The sequence below is a fragment of the Euleptes europaea genome, chromosome 1 (genome assembly GCF_029931775.1).
Source record: "Euleptes europaea isolate rEulEur1 chromosome 1, rEulEur1.hap1, whole genome shotgun sequence".
In the NCBI taxonomy this organism is placed as follows: domain Eukaryota; kingdom Metazoa; phylum Chordata; class Lepidosauria; order Squamata; family Sphaerodactylidae; genus Euleptes; species Euleptes europaea.
In genome coordinates this window covers 136,096,495-136,117,869 of record NC_079312.1, presented here as the reverse complement: position 1 = coordinate 136,117,869, position 21,375 = coordinate 136,096,495, and the positions used below count along the sequence as shown (strand labels likewise).

At 44.7% G+C, this 21,375-nt stretch overlaps 1 protein-coding gene across 1 annotated transcript in view; it reads left to right on the top strand.

Moving 5' to 3' along the window:
- Nucleotides 1-21,375, top strand: part of BAHCC1 (BAH domain and coiled-coil containing 1) — a 91,750-nt gene that overhangs the window by 23,561 nt on the left and 46,814 nt on the right. The gene's annotated exons all lie outside the window — the stretch shown is intronic.

The window sequence follows — 21,375 nt, the reverse complement described above, 5'->3', positions numbered from 1 at the left end:
AATCTGTGTACAGGGTTCATGCTTGCTCGTAAACATTTAAGGCTGGTTCTTGAAATATTTTCCCAAGACTAGCATTACCAACTCAGAGACTTGGATCCACTCGTAATTTCCACTGACTGAGGAATTTCTGTCAGCAGAGTGTGTCGTCCTTGGTTCCCTTCACCTCCCAGCAGCCCAAAATGCTCCTCAAAATACTGCTGCTGTTGGACAGGGAACTCCAAGCAGATTTCACCTTAGGGATTCCCCCACCCCAGTACCAGGCAACATTGCAACTCTTGGACCTGCCAGGTGGGGTCACTAGAGAGTTCTGCACACCAGGACACAACTGGAGCTGATGTTCCGGTAGTACTGTATCAGCTGTCATTTTGGTATGAGCTTGATTCAGCTAATGGTAGCATGTCCAGTCCCCTGTCAGAACACAGAGGGTCATTTGGGGAAAATGGAGTGAATTTCCAAACTGCCCTTTAACGTAATTGCAGAGCATCCTCAGGTTACATTCTGAACAGGCTGGGCCTCGCAAAGAGCCTAAGTCTCTGAGTACAATGGGTGAGTTTTCTTGGAGGGTCCTTTTCTGCCTTGTTTTAGCAGGTGCAAATCATAGCAGTCCCTGAAAACAGTCCTATATCCCAGGTGGAGGTGTTTATGCAGATGTGAAAATTGTTTTGCTAAATTGACCATTTATCAGGATGGTGCCCTTAAGGAGCCAATGGTGTTTTTTGTTTTTATTTGTTTGGTCCAGGTTTTTTTGTTCCCATCTCTTCCCCTTCTCTACTTGCCTAAACATCACTCCCCTCAGAATCAGGAACTGAGCCTGTGAATCCTGTGGCTTTCCCTCAGTCTCTGTTCCTGGTTTTTCTCTGCATTGCTTATTTAATTTATACCTTTCATTTCTTCCTTCATGGGGCCCAAGGTGGCTTGCATAGGACATCCAGGAATTTTCCCAACCAGGCACTGACCTGCTTAACTTTAGCAACATTACTGTTTCATGAAATGCAGGACTGGTGTCTATGAATTTAAAAAGTCTTATGAACATGTGTCTAATTAAAATTAACCACTAGGAGTTCAGTGTCCCTCTTGTGCCGTCATACATTTAATTTTTAAGGTGTATATGTAAGGCTTTTCAGAGCACATAACAAGAATGCAAGAAGTGGCAAACACAGGTGTCATACCGGTGTCCTTCTCAAAGTTAGTCACCATGTAATATATGAACCACTCTTTAGTCTTGATGTCCTTCTAGAACGACAGAGAAAGGAGTGCTCCTCTTCCTGAGGAATTCTGTCCTTGCCAAGTTGGGTGGGGATGAATAAAAGTCTCTGTAAGAGATTCCACCCACCCACCCCTTCTCTGTCTCTAGCTTGTCATCCCTCATTTACCACAAAACATTCACCACATTTTCCATGTTGGTTGCAATTTATTTTTCAGCCGCCAGCTGCTTTCCCAATCACTCTCTCTCTCTCTCTCCCTCCCCCTGCTCCTCCCATGCACCCCCCACTGCTCCCAACTTTATTTTTATTATTATTGTAATCATCATCATTATTATTTTGCTATAAATTAGGAAGCATAATCAATATTTGGAGAAGCCTGGTGAGATTTGTTCTATTTGCATAAACTGATGGAGTGGATGTTTCTCTGATATTTCAGCGTGTCAGAGGGCTTTATGGGGCAGATTGATTGATGAGCAAGACAGGCGAAGATTACGTTGGGTGAATGCAAGGCTTATAGGGGAATACTTTTGAAGACCCAACTAAGGAAGGAGCGGGGGTGGGGGGACCTCGGCCTGTCTTGCAATGCTACTTGGGTGCTAATTTGTAACCGTTGGCTTTTCCATTCTTATTACAGCACCCGCTAAACTGTTTGCAAAGGGAGCTGCCAGATTGCTGGTTTCGCCGCAAGCCATTTCACACTTTTAGGGCCAAAACTTTAAAGAGATTGTCTCAATAAAATATAACATTATCGTCTCTGAATGCTGTGGAAATGAGCTGCTTTCCTCAACAGTGGGGTTGGTGTATTTCCCCCCTCTGCAGACGAACAGCAGTTAATTACGTATATATTTTTTTATTTCCAATGTAATCTACCCTCCGTTTTATTTGCAGCGATATATCTCTGGATTAGATCACTTGTCTTAACAGTAAATTGAGTCAGTGGACTTTTCATTTAGTTGTAATATTCTCTTACTCTCTTTTCTGTCTCAAACTCACATTTTTGACCATAAAGCAACATACAGGGGATTGTGTCCTCTGGGATGTGGGAGACCATACTTATGACCATCCATTAGAGACATGGGCATGTTTCCAGAAATGGTGAGTCAGCATCATCTAGTAATTGGCACGCAGCCTAAGATTTTGACTTGGGAAGACCTGGGTTCAAATTGCATGTGAACAGAGGATTCACTCGGCTCAACAAGCCTCAGTTTCTTAATCTGTAAAACTGAAATAATAGGAACATGCGTCACCAGACTGTTGTGAAGATGGCTGAAATCAGAAAATGTCGCTGCCTACACATGCCTTTCAGAAAAACAACAACTGTTGATCGCAACACACAGCTCTGAGAGAAGCAAAGTCAGTTGCATCCATCGAGCCAATCTCTTCCCTCCCTGGAGCTTGTTCTTGAGAAATGAAATTACTTTCAGCTAAGCATGTCTCCAGGGCACATTTAACAGGATTTTACAGATGGGAAATTGAGGCATGGTGAAGGGGGGGGTCACTTCCCACATTACAGTTTAAAGAGAGCAGAAGTCTCCCATGCCTTTCAATGGACATGCAAATGCCTTGACATAATGGGCACCATACATCTGGGTCCCAGCCAGAACAATGACACAGGGGATGGGTTCGCTGTTCACAGGTCTAGGGACCCAGGTGCGTGTTTTACTCATATCTATGTGTCTTTCCACAAGGATGCTTCTGGAGACTTCAAATCAGAATTATAAGAGGAAGACCTAAATGAATTGCCACAAGCCACACAGAAAATCTGTGGCAGGAAGGGCATATGGATGTGATGTCCCAAGCTAGCATTCTGAATCCTGAACCATCCTGCACCAATAAATCTGGTTGTTAGCAGAGGCCATGAATCCAAAAATATAAATTCTGTAATAAAAATTAAATAATAGAAACAGAATAAATATGGATATTTCACATTTCTGTTCTTTTCTGGTTGTTCCTACTCCAGTTGCAAAATCTAGACGTTTGCTGGCTTCTCTTGCCAGCATGAACTATGTGTACATGCTTAGGGGGAGGAATGAATATAGGAAGAAATAGGGTGCACACATTTTTCTGGCCTGCTGTTTTCTGAGCCTTTAGTAGAACTACTTAACACTTTTTCAGAACTAGAAACCTTTCACTCCCCCTTTTTTTAAAGCAAGACTGAAGGTTCTCCAAAGACCACCTGGGTTCTTCACCAGTCCAATGTATGCTGTAATGCAAAGCCCAATTATTGCTGTGCAGAGTTTGCGCAAGTTGGCTACATGGAGGATAACTGACCTATGACCTGTATCTCTGTTTTGCTGTTTTTGCTTGTCAAGTATAATATGTGTTGCATGCTACCTGTTGCGACAGACTGAGCACCAACGATGCCCAGATTTTGTGCTTTAAAAAAGATTCAGCATCAAGTTAGCCCAAATTCTGCCTGAATGTGCAAATGTGTACATACTTATTTTGCTGTTTATTCTGCTAGTTTTTGAAAGGGGCAAGGACTTATGTAAGATTGTGAAGCTCTACCCCCAAGCATTCAGTTTTTTCTTCTTCGTTTCCCATCTCCGCCAACATTTGGAAGTTCAGAAAACATTGCCCACATACTTTCAAGTTGTTTTTGCAGTGGCAAAGTTTGGGAACTTGTTTAAAAACCAAAGTAAGAAAGAGAGTGGAGAATGTAAGGGTGCTGAATGCTTGGCCAATGATACACAGAATTCACAGGCGTAGCCATGACAAAACGATGCCACTGGATGATTGCTGTATGTCTATAGAATAATAACCTGGACAGAGAATAGAGAAAGGAGATGGACTTGTTAAGGAGTACTAAGAGTCTGATGGGGGCTCCCTTTGTGCGTTGCTGCAGTCACCAAATTCCCATATCCCGATCAACCTTCCCTTTCTTGCCTATTAAAGCTGCTGACCTCTAGTGCAGAGGGGCCATGCTGGAGCACCAGGCTGGAGTCTGGTTTTCACTACCCGGAGCCTGGGCTGTACCAATTCAGACAGCAGGTGGGGCTTCATAGGACTGAAGGTTGTTTTTTGTTTTTGTTTTTAAATCCCTGCATATATTTTTATACCTCACTTTTCTTACATAATGTAAAGACTCAAGATAGCATAAATAGGGCTCCAAGCAGGTCTCCTACCCAGGCACTGATAAGATCTAGACTTTCTTAATTTCAGCAAGGCTGCTGTGTACTGGAAAGAAGGGTTTTGACCCAAGGGGATCATCTTCTCAACATGTCATTTTTGTTTGCACAGCGTCTTTTCTTTGTATGTTCGAGCATTCAGAATCTTAAAGTTGAGCTACAGATTATAACAAAATAATAATTATGATACGGTGTATACATAAATAAAAACAAAAACACTTGGCCTTATATATAGCCTAATCAATAAAAGTAATAGATATGTATAGTTCCAAAATTTCCAAAATTGTTGTTGATAAAAACATTGTTAATGACCAATAATAAACCAGATGCGTTTCAGCCTATATGGTCTTCTTCAGTGGTCATATATACAATTACAATTGTTATAAAGACACATCCAGAAATACATGTAAAAGGTGTGCTGTAAAGCAATGACCTGATATATTGTGTGGCCCGTTGTCACTTATTGTTGTATGTCTATAGAATGTCTACCATTGGAATTGGTATGTCTACCATTGGAATTAGCTCACACAAAAGTCTTGTAATATATTTCTAATGTTGTACGGATGTGTATATCATCAAGCAGTGATAAAGCTTATTGGTTAGAACAATAGAACCAACAAAAAGGGAAAAGGGGAAAAACTCAACCAGAACTAAACTCAGAAACTTAAAGTTGAGCAACAAATTATAACAAAATATTTATTATAGATGTACACAGAAATAAAAATAAAAACTCTTGGCCTTATATATAGCCTAATCAATAAAAAGAATAGACGTGTACAGTTACTAACTTTCCAACATTCACAGTGGGTAGCCATGTTAGTCTGTCGGCAGTAGTAGAAAAGAGCAAGAGTCAGTGAGCTGTGGCTCACGAAAGCTCATACCCTGCCAGAAAATATTTTTGTTAGTCTTTAAGGTGCTACTGGACTCTTGCTCTTTTCTAACTTTCCATCATTGTTGATGATAAAAACATCACTGGGCAGTTCTTTGTGTAAGAGCCAATGTGGTCTTTTTATTTTATTACATTTTTACCCTGCCCTTTCCCGACCCAAGTTGGGCTCAGGGCTAAGTGAGTACACTGTTGAACTAGGATCTAAAAGACTTGGGTTCAAATCCCCTCTCTGCCATGAAACTTGTTGGGTGAACATAGGCGAGTCTCACATACCTGGTGAACCTAACATGGGGAAGAGAGAACCACATATGCCGACCTGACCTCTTTCTGAGAAGGGAGGGATAAAAAGCATACCAGATAGTGTAAATAATGGGAAATGAATATTGAGAAAGATGTTTTCCATTTTTGAACACATTGAGAAAATGGAATGTTAACGATCATGATACTTGTCTCTGATGGCATTTTTCCCTTCATTGCTACTGATTGGCCTCCAGCTGCAATGGCCAGGAGTCCATGAAGCCTGAGAAGAATCCGAGAGAACACACACACACACAGTTCTAGCAGCAAAGAAAATCATGCAGTGTCTCTGCCTGAGACTGCACAGCATCGTACAATATTGGCTTTCTAAAACTATGCTAATGTAGGGGTGCAGGACTGCTATAATTTCACAGGAACGCGGAAAAAAGTGCAGAATATGGCAACGGGCGCCAAATGCCCCTTCCGAAGGACTGAGGGCTTTGTTTCTTAAAGCAAGTGTGTAGGCTTTGAATGTGTGGCCAGGTCTGATGAAATTTCAGAAGCCAGAATGGTGGCTGGATAAGATTTTCTGTAGTTGAGGGAATCGTGTGTGCGTGCGCGCGTGCGTGTGTGCAATGTCCTTGCCTTTTCCTCCTAATGACTTGTGAAACTTTAAAAAATCCTTTCTGTTTTCTTGCACATTGTGATGTATGTGTAAAACAGAACATCTGTATTGTATACATGTAACCTCTGCCCAGATAGCAGCTTTCCAAGTGAGCCAGCTAAGCATCTTGCTGCTGGCTTCGTTCCTGCGTCCGTGATGAAATCTGGGAAAAGCTGAAGAGAGACCCCAACCAAAGGTTCAATGTTCTGTATTTGCTCCCCTGCCCCACCCTCGCTACATGAACTTGCACAATGCTCCCTCTGCCTTTTCTCCCCACAATTTATCACTTCTTCCCCACTGTATGTTAGCCTGCGATTCCCGCTGAACAGAATTACTCATCCAGGGAACATCGTGTTTGTGAGGGAGGAACCTGCTCTAGGGATTGCTGGACTGGCCAGGAGTGGAGTCGTTTTCTGGCTGCCTGAATATGGGAAACCGCGGCTATGTGGGAGAAGCCAGGACATCAGTTGGGTGGAGGCTACCATAGAGGTACATTGTTTGTGTTAGTGAGTGATGCCAGACTTTGCAATGCTCTGGTGGTAGAGTTCATACCTATTGCTTTAAGAAAACCTGGCAGCCTTCTGTTTGCTGCTGGCGGGAAGATAGACCCAGGGCACTCATTAAAACATTGATTTCTTCATTGAGAAAAATGTATGGGAGTGTGCATGTACACGTCTGGATATTGTGTCACACAATTCTCCTTGGTTGAGGGTTTTGTTATCCAAATGGCTCTGGAACAGAGCTGAGTTCTTGGGAGGGACCATGGTAGAATATTGCATGCAGAAGGTCCCAGGTTCAATCCCTGGCATCTCTAGTGAAAAGGCTCAGGTAGGCAGTGATGTGAAAGACCTCTCTGCCTTAGACCATGAAGAACTGTTGTCAGTCAGAGTAGGCAGTACTGACCTCGATAGTGTAATAGTCTGACTCAGGATAAGGCAGCTTCAAATGTTCTTACCAGTTATAAGGGAAGAGCGTTTGTTTGGGGGCAAATACTTTATAGGGAATTCTCCCCCCTCCCCCGCCATTAACTGTGAAACAATTAGAAATTCAACAGCCAGCTTCCCTGCTTCTTCCTGGTGGGAAATTTTCTTTATAGATTGAATTTATGCTTGTCTGATAGCTGTTCAGGAGCCCTGCCAAAGGGGAAAGGTGGCAATGCTAGCTCTCTTCCTACTTTTCCAGAGGGCTGTTGAGAAAGAGAATTCCCTGTAATTATGTGTGTCTATGTTCTCTACAGTGTTAATATTGAGTCTTGTACTCGGCATCCTAAGATTATCAAATTCTGGATCTTGTGTTGCTAAGCACAGGTTGAGTCTTCAGAAACTGCAGAAACCAAAAGAGCTGCCAGATGAGGATCTTAGTGGGGAAGGTGGGAGAAAGGAGTGTGCAACACACTGTCCTTTCGCAAAATTACCATTTCTTGCCCTCCTTTTCTCCCCTGCCGATATTCTGCACAGCCCCAGCACTGGCGTCCTTTCCTTCTTTCATTTGCCCACGCAAAAAATAAATATGAAAACCCTTCGAAAACATTAAATTGGGGAATGGAATGGGTTAGCATACAAATGTATTTAAACTGAGTTTTATTCAAATCACAGAATTTGTGTGCCATTACTACAGATTTTTAATTGGGCAAAGTAGAGGAGAGAGAAGCAGACTGGTAAAAATAGATCACGATGATGTTAAGTTAGAGCCCCCTCCTTAAATCCCTGTTCTGATTTGCTGAAAAACTGGAGAACTCTGCGGATTTGGAGGGAGGGGCTGGGATGGGGTCCTGCAGGCTGTGCTTTTGAGCTTAAGGCTGCCTTCACTCCCTTGATGTGGATTTTAAAATGAACACTTTGCAGTTCTGCACCAACCTGTGTACGGTCTGGAAAGACCCAGTGAGAGCTTATATCCGATTACAGTTAATTACCTGTAATTCAGGCCAGTTTGAGGCTTTTTTTCTCCTGTGTTTGCCACTGCTGGCTATTAAGGCTGGGCGTTGATTATGGGCCTCCCTCAAACACCCCCTCTGATGAGATTCACAGGTTGGGGAGGTGGGGAATGGGAATTTCAGGGCAGAGGAAATCCCCAAGCAGGAGAAGAAAAGGAGATCTAATTGGACAGTGCCATGTAGATATTGTGTTCAGGTGCTACCTCACGCCACCACGTGTACACACAAACAGAGGCCCTAATGGGAACTGCCTGAATTGGAAGGGCAAGATGGTGCTCAGGGAATCTTTATGGCTTGTTTGTTTTGGAAGGGAGAGGTCTTTTTGCATGCCCTTGAACATAGGGGGCTGGCAGCATAATGGAGACCTGGGCACAGCACAGCTGGCTGTACATCTGTGTGAAGAGCTTCTGCCGGTGTTGAGCTGTGCCAGAGGTACATAATATAAATTGTTAGATGGGTTGCTAACGAGTCTTGCTTGCCAACAACCCGGGCTCCCAGCTCATGGGCTATGCCTCATTTTACACTGCAGTAGTCTTGTGTTCTGGAGAAGGAGCTCCCATTTTTTTCAGTGGAAAGTCAACCGATGGATTTTTGTCTTGGTTTGGGATCTTCCCCTTAGTTCCAGCTGCTAGCTTGGGAGTGATCCACCCGTTTTATCATTGACCCTGGTCACTAAACTGAGTCTAGCACTTTATTCACACAGTCACAAGCAACCCACTCATTTATCCCAGGAACTCCTTTTGGAAGTAGTTGGTCAGCATATGTGAGATTTACAGATGGGGGTTGGATGTTTCAGGACCACCTACTAGTTAAGAAGGGCTTGGCAAAGATTCAACCCTTTGAGCCAAGGTAGCTTCCTGCAAGGGGTCATTTATACTGAAAATAGTTGGAATAGTTTGGCTGCATGTTAAGAAAGTAGGTCTTTGGTCCCAGCCAATTCAAGTGATCACCCCCGAATATGGCAATCTGGGCACATACACTCACATGCTACTAAAAGCCACATTTTTTAAAAAATAAAGTTTAATATATAACACACAAACAACCAGCAAACAACCCTTTCCTTTCCATAGACCCATCCTCTTCCCTAGGCCTAAAGAAAGTAAAATTTAAAACACAAAGACAGTTACTGATTTCCCTTTTCAATGTGAATGTTAAGCCTTTGAGGCACACGGTACAGTTTAGACCATTCTCTGCTTTACCTTTATTTTAAAGGTAAATTCCTTTACAGTCGCGAGTAAATTTAAAGGTAAATTCCTCTACAGCTGTGAGTTCTCACATTAAGAAAACTGCCTTTATGAGTAGACCTATGAAGAATTTTATTCCTCAGAACAGGAGGATTTATAATCAGAATAAGATGTGTGTTTGGTGTTAAGACTGCATATGTATGTCAACTTGCGCACTAAGGTGCTGGTTGGGGTGAAGACAGTATTTTTAGTATATTGTCACAAGTACATAATGAACGCAAACACCTGTGCTGTGATCTCGTGTCCTTGTAAGATGTATGCAGAATGGCTGAGGGCATTTTCCTCCATGCAGCCTTGTGTTTTTGTGCCCCTGTGTGCGCTCAGGTGTCCCAGAGTATCCATGCAAACTTTGTATATGTTCCTTTTCAGTTGGTCCGAAGCATTCATCCTGATGTGCCAGAATTATTTGAAAACAAAAGTTGGCAATCCTCCTTATGGGCCATGTGATGTGCCCATGCATGCTGTGTGGCATTTGGATTGGCCTGCACTGGGTATCGTGCTGGCTGTTTTTTTAACACTTTCCCCAGATCCTGCTCGGTACAAGGACAGGGATGTTCCCTCTGGCCTGTTCCATTCTCAGAATTTTTCCAAACCAAAAACAGTTGAGTAACTCTGCCCCCAGAGCCAGGTTACGGACTTCTTGGCGCCCACTGGCACTGGCTGCTCTAGGCCCATCCCTGACTCATGCTTTGGTATGTCTTAGGGCTAATGAGCTCGTTGGGAGAGAGGAAGCAGCATCTGAGGGGCTAAGTGAGATGGGGCTCAGCAGAGCCATTTTGATAGTCCTGCTCACTCATTAAAGTTCCTTTGGGTCAGATTCCCTCTTGTTCTGAGCCTTTCATTCTCTTGCTTCCCAAAAAGGTGGGGAAATACTTTCCTCTGTACAAAAGCTGAGAAGCAGCTATCTTGGCACATTATTTGGGGAAGTAACCTCAGATCAGATACCTGAAGGGGTGGTCAGCTTCCAAATCTACTTTGCAACAAGAGAGCTGATACAAGAAATGTACATTTTCCTGCTTCACTATGCCATAGGCACGGTTGGGAACAGGACCTGATCATGTCTAAACCCAAATACAAGGATTGGTTATGTGCAGGGGTCTGCAAACTGCGGCTCCCGAGCCGCATGTGGCTCTTTGGCCTGTTGAGTGCGGCTCTCCGAACTTGGTTCGGAGCCCCTGCTCTCGCGCCCGCTTGTGCCGGCAGCCGGGCTGCGGAGCCGGCGCGCCTGAGAGAGAGAGGGAGCGAGCGCGAGAGAGCAGGCGAGCGGGCACACTGTCTCCCCCCCCCCCCCCGTGGAGAATGGCCAGGTCCCCCTTTCCCTTGCCCTCAATGGTTGGGAGGCTAAAGCCTCCCCTCCCCTCTAGCCGCGCGATTGCTGGGTGGGTGGCTTGGCGGTTCCTACCTTCCCCCCCGCCCGCCTATCAGCTGTTGGGCGGGGTGGGCTTCCTTTGATAGACCTGGCCTCCGGCTAAGTCCCATTGGGAGGCCATGTCTACCCACTGGCTTTCTTGGCGGTAGACCTGGACTCCGAGGAGGGGGAAAAGTCCCCCTTCAGAGGCCAGATCTACCAATTGGCTTCTATGGGCCTCCAAAGGCCAGTTCTACTGCCAAGAAAGCCAGTGGGTACACCTGGCCTCCCAATGGGACTCAGCCAGAGGCCAGGTCTACCAAAAGGCTTTTATGGCGGTAGACCAGGCCTCCAGACGAGGACTCCGGACGGGGAGGGGGAAATGGCAGGGACTTACAATTTAATTTTTATCAATAAATAAGATCACTATTAAGTATGATATCAAGTTTTATTCAGTGTACCTATAGTTTAATTAAGACTTAAAACTTTAATTAAAGTTTATTAAGTTAATAAACAGTGTACCTACCTATATAGTTTAAGTTTAAGAAATTTGGCTGTCAAAAGAAATCTCAATCGTTGTACTGTTGATATTTGGCTCTTTTGACTAATGAGTTTGCCGACCCCTGGTTATGTGTGTTCTTCTGGCCTTGTGCTTCTGGTATGTGGCTATGATTGGTACTTGACATTACATTTCTGTTATTTCACAGTGTGACTGTAGTCTCCCTATCCTCCTTATCCACTGTTGTATATACATTTTTATGTGTTTACTTCATTTATACTCTGCCTTTCTCTCCAGTGGGGACCCAAAGTGGCTTCCATGGTTCTGCTGTCCTCCATGTCATTGTCACCTTGTGAGGGATGTTAGGCTGATAGCAAGCTTCCATGGCAGAGTAGGGATTAAAATCTGGGTCTCCCAGATCCTAGTCTAACCACTATCATACAAATGTGATTCTGATTGACTGTGCTCCTGGTTTTGCATTCAGGGACATATCGGTGGATGGATTTTGGTCCATACTGGGTAATATGCTACAAGAAAGATACATATATTCATCACTTCTTTGATATATGAAATGCATGCTAAATTGTTTATTATGGATTTAGTTCGAGCCAAGACATAACCACAATTAGTGCCAGTGTAGTCTAGTGGTTAGGGTATCGAAGTAGGATCTGGGAAACCCAGGTTCAGATCCCCATTCTGTCATGAAAGCTTGCTGGGTGACCTTGTACCAGTCACACATTCTCAGCCTAGCCTATCTCACCGTGTTGCTGTAAGGATACAATGGAGAATTATGTAAACCACTTTGGATGATGTAAACCACTTTGGGTCACTGGGGAGAAAGGCTGGGTATAAATGAAGCAAAATAATAATAATAATGCCTGGGTTTAGCACTGAAAAGTGAAACAGTGCACTTGAACATGTATAGCATGTCTTTCACCTTTTACCTGGTATTAGGGAAAGAATCCATATCACTTAGATGATACAATGCCAAGGCAGGCAGCTCCACAACCTCCAAATTTTGTATACATATGAAAAGTATTTTTTGGTCCTCAAGATCTACTTTAAACCAACTGTAGTAATTCTGATCATGGAGTCTGTCCATAACTGGCAAGACTCTTCCTTTTAGGCTAAAATAGTTCTGATTCAGTCTCCAGGCGTGGGCTAAGATGGCCATTGTATTTGCAGTTGAATCTAGAGCTTAATTTTGAGCCAAATTCTAGTTGCTGAACCTCTTCCCAGCAGGGCTGCTTTCTGCAGGTCTCTCCCACAGAACTTGACTTCCTTCTCTAACCCCTGAATCCTGACTGGGGGCTGCACAGCTGTTTCTCTGAGTACTTCCCACACAGCCCCGAGAGGCTGGGGCTGGGTGAGGCCTCCCCCACATGGCTGTTTTGTGGAAGTCAAGCTCAGCCTCTGGCCTGTGTCCTGGGCTCAGCTACAACTTTCCGGCCACTGACTAGCCTGCTCCCTTTTCAGTATGTGAGCATGAATCTGAATCTGAGTGGGAGGACCCTCGGTGGCTGTGGGGTGCAGCTGTACTATTTCCAGTTAAACGCAATTAATTCAGACACACTCAATATGTCAGTCTTGAGCTTTCCTCACTTCTGTTAGTCTCTCCCTTCTCTTTGCCTGAGTGGAGCACCCTATTCTGCTCATATATCCCAATCCCAACACATAAACTCCCATGCTTGCCTCTGTCTCTCTTCTAGAATTCTCCCATCTTCCAAGGTCAGTCTGCATTCTAAACCTCATATATGTTCCTCGGAGTCATTCAGTCCCAACCTGTAGATCCCCTGCCTATAACTTCTCAGCCCAGCTGAAGCCATTTTTGCAGCTTAGCCACTAATAATACTAGTGTCCAGTTTTGGGCTCCACAATTTAAGAAGTATGTTGACAAGTTGGAGTGTGTCCAGAGGAGGGCGACCAGAATGGTCAAAGGTCTGGAATCCATGCCCTATGAGGAGAGACTTAGGGAGCTGGGTTTGTTTAGTTTGAAGAAGAGAAGGTTGAGGGGAGACACGATAGCCATGTTTAAATATTTTAAGGGATGTCATGTTGATGAGGGAACTAGCTTGTTCTTTGTTGCTCCAGAGACTAGGACACGGAGTAATGGATTTAAACAAATAAAAAAGCGATTCCACCTAAACATTAGGAAGAACTTTCTGACGGTGAGGGCTATTCGACGGTGGAATGTGCTGCCTCAGAGGGTGGTGGAGTCCCTGTCTTTGGAAGTCTTTAAGCAGAGGCTAGATGGCCATCTGTCGGGAATGCTTTGATTGTGGGATCCTACATGGCGGGGGGAGGGTTGGGGCCACTGGGGATGTGGGGGGGGGAGGTAGTTGTTAATTTCCTGCATTGTGCAGAGGGTTGGACTAGATGACCCTGGTGGTCCCTTCCAACTCTATGATTCTGTTATTCTAGTCATAATAATATTTAGTATTTTATTGTGCTTCTGAATGATCAACATGTTTCATATGTATATGGATGAAGCTCAAGAGCCTGTGCTATGCGCTGCCATCCTTCCTTTGGAGTTGTTTTTCCCAGCATCCCTGGCTGGAACTGCAAGAGGGGCACTGCTTCATTCCAAGCCTTTAAAACAAGTTAAAGCCCTCCTTCTTCCTGGTGTTTGATTATGCCAAATTTGTACGAGTGTATACTGATGGTGTGAATGCTTAACACCTTGGTGGGTGAGCAGGTGTGTCATGAGACCAAAATAACTAGTTGGATTTACAACATCTTTACTCCCTAAAGACCTAAAAGCCAGAATATTATATTCTTCTGCAGGAGTTTTGATTCTGTAGTTAGAAAAGGCAGTCCAGTGAAAGGAATAGGTCATATACGTTGCCATTCAGCAACATCTTTACCTGGTATTTCTAAAGAGTTAGAGAACAAGGCTTCTTGGGCTCTGTAGAGCAGGAGCCCTAGACTGTGTTGAACAATCAGCCCTCTTTGGCTGGGTGGGTCAGGTTGGTTGGTTGACTGGGTTAAATTATTTGTGAATACATTCCATCAAAATCCCCACAAAGTATATGAGTCACAGATGCCAGAGACTTGAGAGTATGACTGGTTTTAGAGCAATAAAGGAGATGTACCTTGAACAAGGAGACCTACAGAAAGCAGGAGATGTATGCTGGCTGACTCACAGAAGGGTTGGCAGCCAGAGAACTGAGAGGCCCAGGCCGATGGGTTTGGAGCATGAGAAGGTACCGTGCTGATGCCCGGCAGCAGCAGGGCAAGTGAATAGCTGCTGTTATAGCAACAGTGGCAATCAAAGTGAATTGCCTGTAAATTCCAGGGCCAGCTCCATGGAGAATGTGTGTGTGTCATGTACTGTTCGAAGTGATGCTTCTTGAACTGATATAGTTAACTAGATAATATGGAGCCAACCTGGGCTCCATCTCCACCTTGTCCCATTCACTAATGACCTCCCGAAGTGGTGGTATCCTTTCCCTTTTTGGCAGAAATCTCAATACAGCTGATAACATTTAAAGGTTTCGAAATAAAGAATATACTGAAGCAATGATGTCTGAAATGAAAGTCACTATTTTTTTTGTGCGTGTGTGTTCAGGTGTGGTAGGGGAATGATGCTGACAGAAAAGGGTATTTCCTCTAAAATTAGGGGCAACTGTCTGGACCTCAACAATTTGTAGCCATTTAAATAACTATCTTAACTTTGGTGCAAATCAAAATCAATGAAACACAATATAGACCACTGGTTCCCAACCAGGGGTCCGTGGACCCCCAGGGGTCCGCGAGAACTAAATTAAGGTCCGCGAAAGAAAGTTATAAACCCATAATAAATTAATATTTTCAATTAAAAGTTCTCTATTATAAAAATATATATATTCAAATATTATTCTAAGTTTAATGTTTAACTAACAGTTATGATTAAAGTTTATTTTAAAATTCTCTGAATTTTTATTTTGAACCTTGGGGTCCCTGCACCGAACTAAAAAGTCCTAGTGGTCCCTGGTCAAAAAATGGTTGGGAACCACTGATATAGACGCTACGCTGTTTTGGGAGGAAGGTGTTGGAGCTCAAGTAGTTCTAACATTATTTTTGCACACACAGATCCTAGAAGCCTACAAGCTATTCTGTGATCTCCTCTTTCACTAATCGCTACTTTTCCCGCACACAAGAAATAGGACAGCAGAAAGGCTTCAGGTAGCCTACAAAGCGTTAGCTTGAGGGCCACATGGCTTTTGAATAGAAGGGGGAGTTCATTTCCCACCATGTTATTCCCCACCATGAAACAACTAAAAGCCAGGAGCTACTGTTGAGATTGGGTTTGGTGATTGGGTTTAACGGAGAGGCAGTGATGGGATATGAAATCTAGAGCTGGAAACAACAGCCCCCTTGGGAGGTAAACCTTGAAGAGTGCTAATTTAACTGTGAGGGGAAGAAGCCCAAGATAGGAACCATTTACAAGTCAAGCTGTGGAGTGTCAGTGAAGCAAAGGACAAGGTGCTCTAGTCCTCGCTTGGCATCCTTAGCAGCATCCAGTCTGGATTGACTGCTTTGATGTAACGATCCCAGTGGCTTCACTGAGCCACAACAGGTGTAGTTAGCACATGATGTATCCATTACAAACCTCTCCCTGTCTCATAAGCATTTTGGAGCCCTGCAGACAAGGCTTTTCCAGACACCATACACAGCTCAGAGGAAGTTTCCTCCCTTTCTTAAAGTCCAACTAGGCGTGCTTGTTTTTAAAGAATGGAGTATCTGTGCACGTGGCACAGCAAAACAGGGGAAATAATCTCCCATGCTATTTTGGTGCTGGAAATTGCTCGGGGGGGGGGGGAGGCAGGAGCTCTTCCTCCCCTGGCATCAGGGTTCTGAGCTCTCCTTAATTTTTGAAAGTCATTTGCTGCAGTTGCTGTGTGGCTGTGGGGAACCTAGACCCAGCTCTTTAAAAACAAGCACATCTACTTTGGCTCTTAGTCTAGCCACAGAGCAGTGCTGTCTGGCTGGAGCACCTTCTACTTTGGGGAAGCAGCTGTTGCTCCCTTGTTTGGATGATCCTTACAGGTCTCAAGTTTCTAGCCAGTAGCTTCCCAGCTGTGGGCACCCTAATATCACTGGGCTACTGCTTGCAGTCTGTCCAGTAGGCCAACGCTGGCATAAGAACATAAGAAAGGCCATGCTGGATCAGACCAAGGACCATGAAGTCCAGCAGACTATTCACACAGTGGCCAACCAGGTGCCTCTAGAAAGCCCACAAACAAGACTACTGCAGCAACATTATCCTGCTTGTGTTCCACAGCACCTAAGATAATAGACATGCTCCTCTGATCCTGCAGCGAATAGGTATGCATCATGACTTGTAGCAATTTTTACTAGTAGCCATAGATAGCCCTCTCCTCCATGAACATGTCCACTCTCCTCTTAAAGCCTTCCAAGTTGGCAGCCATCACCACATCCTGGGGCAGGGAGTTCCACAACTTCTGTTAGCAGCACACCTTTTTTTCTCTTCTGCTCATTCATCATCTGTAAAGTCAAGAATCTTCCTGCTATTGGGCAGAAATCACCAACACAGTTCAGTGAACTTATTTCCATATGGGAATGATCATGATGTGGGGGAGAGACTTTTTTTGCAGACTTCAGAAAGTACAGTACCTTTTAGCTGCTTACAAGTGGCAAGTTTGTTGTTCAATGCATGGGAAAATTAGGGAGCTTTCCAAGTCTTCCAGGTAAAGTTTGAACCTCCCCTCTCACAGATCAGCAAAGTACTACATCCACTGTCATTAAGCATTTTTTGGCCGCACCCCTACCCCTCGTTGGACAGCATAAGGGCTATGTAGCACCCTGTGAAGCGGAAGGCTACAAATAAGGCGCTCCCCTGTCACGAGCATGAGCGGAGAGCCAGTGTGGTGTAGCGGCCAGTGACTTAGACTGAGATCTGGGAGTACAGGGTTCAGATTCTCCCTGTGCTATGGAGCTTGCTGGGTGAACTTGGCAGACTAACCTACCTTACAGGGTTGTTGTGAGGGTAAAACAAGGAAGAAAGGACCATGGATGTCACTCTGAGCCCCTTAGAGGAAGAACAAGATAAAAACAGTCGATAGATGGTGCAGGGCTGATTGTCCAAGTAACGTTAGACATCGGCATGTTGGTTTTGGTCCAAGTTGATTATTGCTTTCCTTTATAAAGCACATTTTGTCCAGCCCAGATCTTTTCTGCTTTTGCATGTGAATGTTTGTCCTAAAGCAACGTTAGGGTATACCCCCAAGACCTGTTTTTCAGTACCAGAACTCAGTTCTGGAGCATATCAAGTGAAGAAGGGAGCAGCACTGAATTTTTCATCACTAAATTACTTTGTGTGGGAAGAGGTTCCAGACAGCCTTGATCCCCGGCATCTCTCCGTTTATGAACTGAGCAGTGTGCATCACAGTTGAGCAAAGAAGGTGCACAGCAGCTTCGTGCATCGAGAGAGGTAATGCAGTTCTTTCACTGAGTCTGTTGGCCCAAGAGCATCGCTGCCTTCATGACAGCGGCTCTAGAAGGGAAATATTCCCCCGCTTCTCCTCATTGCTCCCACACCATGCTTAAGGTTATGGCCATTCCTGCCTAGTATTAAAAGGGAAAAGGTTTTTTCCCCCCAAGGTGGAAAATCCCTTTTCCTGTCACTTACTGAACAACCAGGAAAACAGCACAGCCTATTTTTTCCACAGAAAGTGTTGGATGGCATTCCTCCCAGTCCTAACAGTTTGCTTGCTAAAATGTTTGGTTCCTGTCTGCTTTTTCACAAATTTTATTAGAATTCAGATTAATAATTTTTGTTCGTTGCCAGTGGCTAGGGAGGAGTGAAACCCCCTGTGGAGGGGAACCCAGCAAGCTTTGATTTACTTGCAGCCACAAGAGAGTTTGAAGCAATGGGAAAACATGGAGAACAGTTGCTCTCTCTGCCTTTCTTGGGTTCTTAAATGAACGTTCGCCCTCTCCCAAACATCCTTCCACCTCTTCTGCTCACATATTGAAATGAAACCGTCAAGTAAAGCAAACTGAATTTCAAGAATTTAGTTGGACAGGACCTTAGAGCTCTATTTGAGAAATCAAACTTTACAAGTAGAAATTGCGTGCACGACTTCATCCGTTGGCTTACACTGCAGTTCTTTGAGTACTGAATTCCAGGGAATGATTTTATCGTTAAGAACCAGATTTGTTCAGTGGGGTGAGTGGAAATTAGGGGTGACTGAGGCCCCAGTACAAGCTCAGCTTTAAAATGACAATGAGTGAATTCATAATTTAAAACAGGCTTTATAATCAAAGTAAATTCTGTCTAGTACCTTGAAAGCTCACAAGAAAATTGCCAACTGCTCTACACAGTGCTACTAAGGTTGCCAACTAACCAGTAAAAAAATCCACCTGACTCTTGACCTTTAGCAACAGTTTGATCTGGAGAAATAAGCAGGTGGAGATTTTTACTTCGCGTAGATGAATATTGCCATCTTCTGATGTCTGCAGAGCAAGCTGTAGCTAAAGGCGTAGGAACAAGGACTAGTACAGAAGTTGGACACCCTGTGAAGCAATAGCGCTGCCAGGTCCCTCTAGACCTCAAAAAAGCTCTTGCACCTTTGAAAAGACAATTTCATCAGATGTGGTTGTTACTGTGAATTGCCAGCTGTTTGAAAGATTTGTGCATTTATTTAAAACATTCTTCCTTTTCCAATGCGAAAAGGTAACTTGCAATTAAAAATACAGAGTTGAAAATAAACATGCAATACACAGCAATAAATGTCTGAAATACTAAAATAAACTATGATACCCATGGCATTAACATCTGAATTGCCTTTACTCTTCATTAACAACTGCACTTAATCTGGAAATGCCCTGTGGAACAAAACTGCCTTGCAAGCCTTTTGAAAGGCAGCCAATGAAGGCAACCTCTTAATCTCTTCAGCAGTCAGTTGCATAATGTCATTGCCACTATGGAGAAGACCCCTGAACACGGCATGGATGAATTAATGCTTTGAATGGAAGGTATCACTAACAGGGACTACTGTGAAGACCTAAGTCCCCAACTGAGAATGGGGAAAGCTGAGGATGAGCCTGTTCCCAAGAACAATCAATGAATCTACAGCAGAAAAACATATTCAGAATAAGTCACTCAAGAAAGTGAGCCAATTTTCTGTGTGTCAAGCTCCCCCATTCTCAGTAAGGGGCATTAGATCCTCACAGTAGCCCCCATCATTGGTATCTTCCATTCAAACCATGCATTATATGGCTAAGGGGTTAAGTAAGAAACACAGAAACACTTTCTCAAGGAAGTGTGCATATTGCAAACAGTTTCATTTTCTTAGCATGCATGAGAGCCTGTGTGGAATAGTGGTTAAGAGCAGTGGGACTCTAATCTGGAGAGCTGGGTTCGATTCCCCACTCCTCTACAGGAAGCCTGCTGGGTGACCTTGGGCTAGTCACAGTTCTCTTGGAACTCTCTCAGCCCATGTGGAGGTGTGTGTGTATAAAGTGCCATCAAGTCGCAGCTGACATATGGCAACCCCTTTTGGGGTTTTCATGGCAAGAGACTAACAGAGGTGGTTTGCCAGTGCCTTCCTCTTCACAGCAACCCTGGTATTCCTTGCCTGGCTTGCTCTGCTTGTGATGATGCACATCCCTCTGTAGCTGGCAGCTGCTGCCTAGGTCCCAAACCTTTTCTACCCCTTTCTAGCTTCTCATCATCACTTGCCAAGGTGCACGATGGAGCCAGCCATTGTATGCCACAGTGAAGGGGCTGCTCCTTGCTACATCCTGCCCACTACATCAATATACCTATTTAAAATGTTGCAGCTTGCAGACATATAAACCAGCTGGGCATGTTCTATCCCATGCATAAATGTGTATTGGGGGGGTGGGAGAGAGAGACTGGCAATATGTGTATTTGTTGAGGGTGGGACTGGCTTTCACCCCCTTTAGACCAGAGCAACACCCTTAAAGAAAAAGGATCTGGGTCAGTGCCTCCCTCCACCCGCCCCATTGGTTTCCCAAGTCTTTATCTGGTCCTTTAGTCACATGAACATATAAACACATGAAGCAGCCTTATACTGCATCAAACCCTTGGTCCATCAAAGTCAGTATTGTCTACTCTGACCAGCAGCGGCTCTCCAGGGTCTCAAGCAGAGGTCTTTCACATCACCTACTTGCCTAGTCCCTTTAACTGGAGATGCCAGGGATTGAACCTGGGACCTTCTACATGCCAAGCAGATGCTCTTCCACTCAGCCACAGCCCCTCTCATGCGTTCCTTTTCCCTTTGGTAACCTTTGCCTCCATGTATGTTCCTCTGTTCGTTTGGCCTCCATTCTTTCACAACTGGAGCTGTGGGTTCTCTCCCCTACTCAGAGGCATATCCTGTTTTGCTTTTTTAAAAAAAATCAATATGCTTTTTTGCTTTGGCTTTTTGCTTAAACTACTTGGGAGGAAGGAGCTGCCCAGGGCTGGATTTCCAGTTCATGGGATCCAGGGGCTCTGAGCAGAGTGTAAAAGGTTTAGCTGTTTGAAAGGGGGGGGGTGGATGGGAAGCTGGCGAGGGGCTGATCAGCTGCAGAGTCAGGGGAGCAGATGCTGCCAGCATTTTGTGACTCACAGGCTGGGAAATGCTGGCGAGTGTGTGAGAGCCGAGGCAGGGGGCTCTGTTCCCAGGGAGAGGCAAGCCAAGAGGCCAGCACCACAGCTTCCCAAACAGGCCTGGTCTGGAAACAGCAACTGCCCCCACGTCAGGCCCAACTGTTCCTCTCCTTCCCATTTATCCAGTCCCTTTGGCAGCTCAGACTGAAAGGGCGACTGTTTTGCCTTGAGATGGCATCGGGATTTGTGCAGCCTGATGCAAGGGCTGGAGGGAGGTTTAGAGGTTTGCCTATACATTGGACAGCTGGAAGGGGGGAGCAAGTGGGAAAGGGAGCAAAAGAAAACACAGCAGTCCCGGCTGTCTAGAACAGCACTGACCAGTTGAATGGGGAGCTGACAGACACGAAGTGTTGCGTGGGTGGAGGCTCCCCCCACCCACCCAGGTTGGCAACCCTAGACCGTTGAAACTCCCTGGTGTATAGTTCTGCTGGAAGCCCCAAAGCCTTACTCATAGAGAGTGGGTGTGGATGTGCTTATGGGCCCTTTTGGCATTAGGGTTCTGAGCCCCAAATTCTAGAGAAGGAAGTAAGTTTGGCTCTGCTAAATTAAAATATGGATCATCCTAGGGTCATCCCAGCTGTAGAGGTAAAGGAGGCAGCTGGTTTG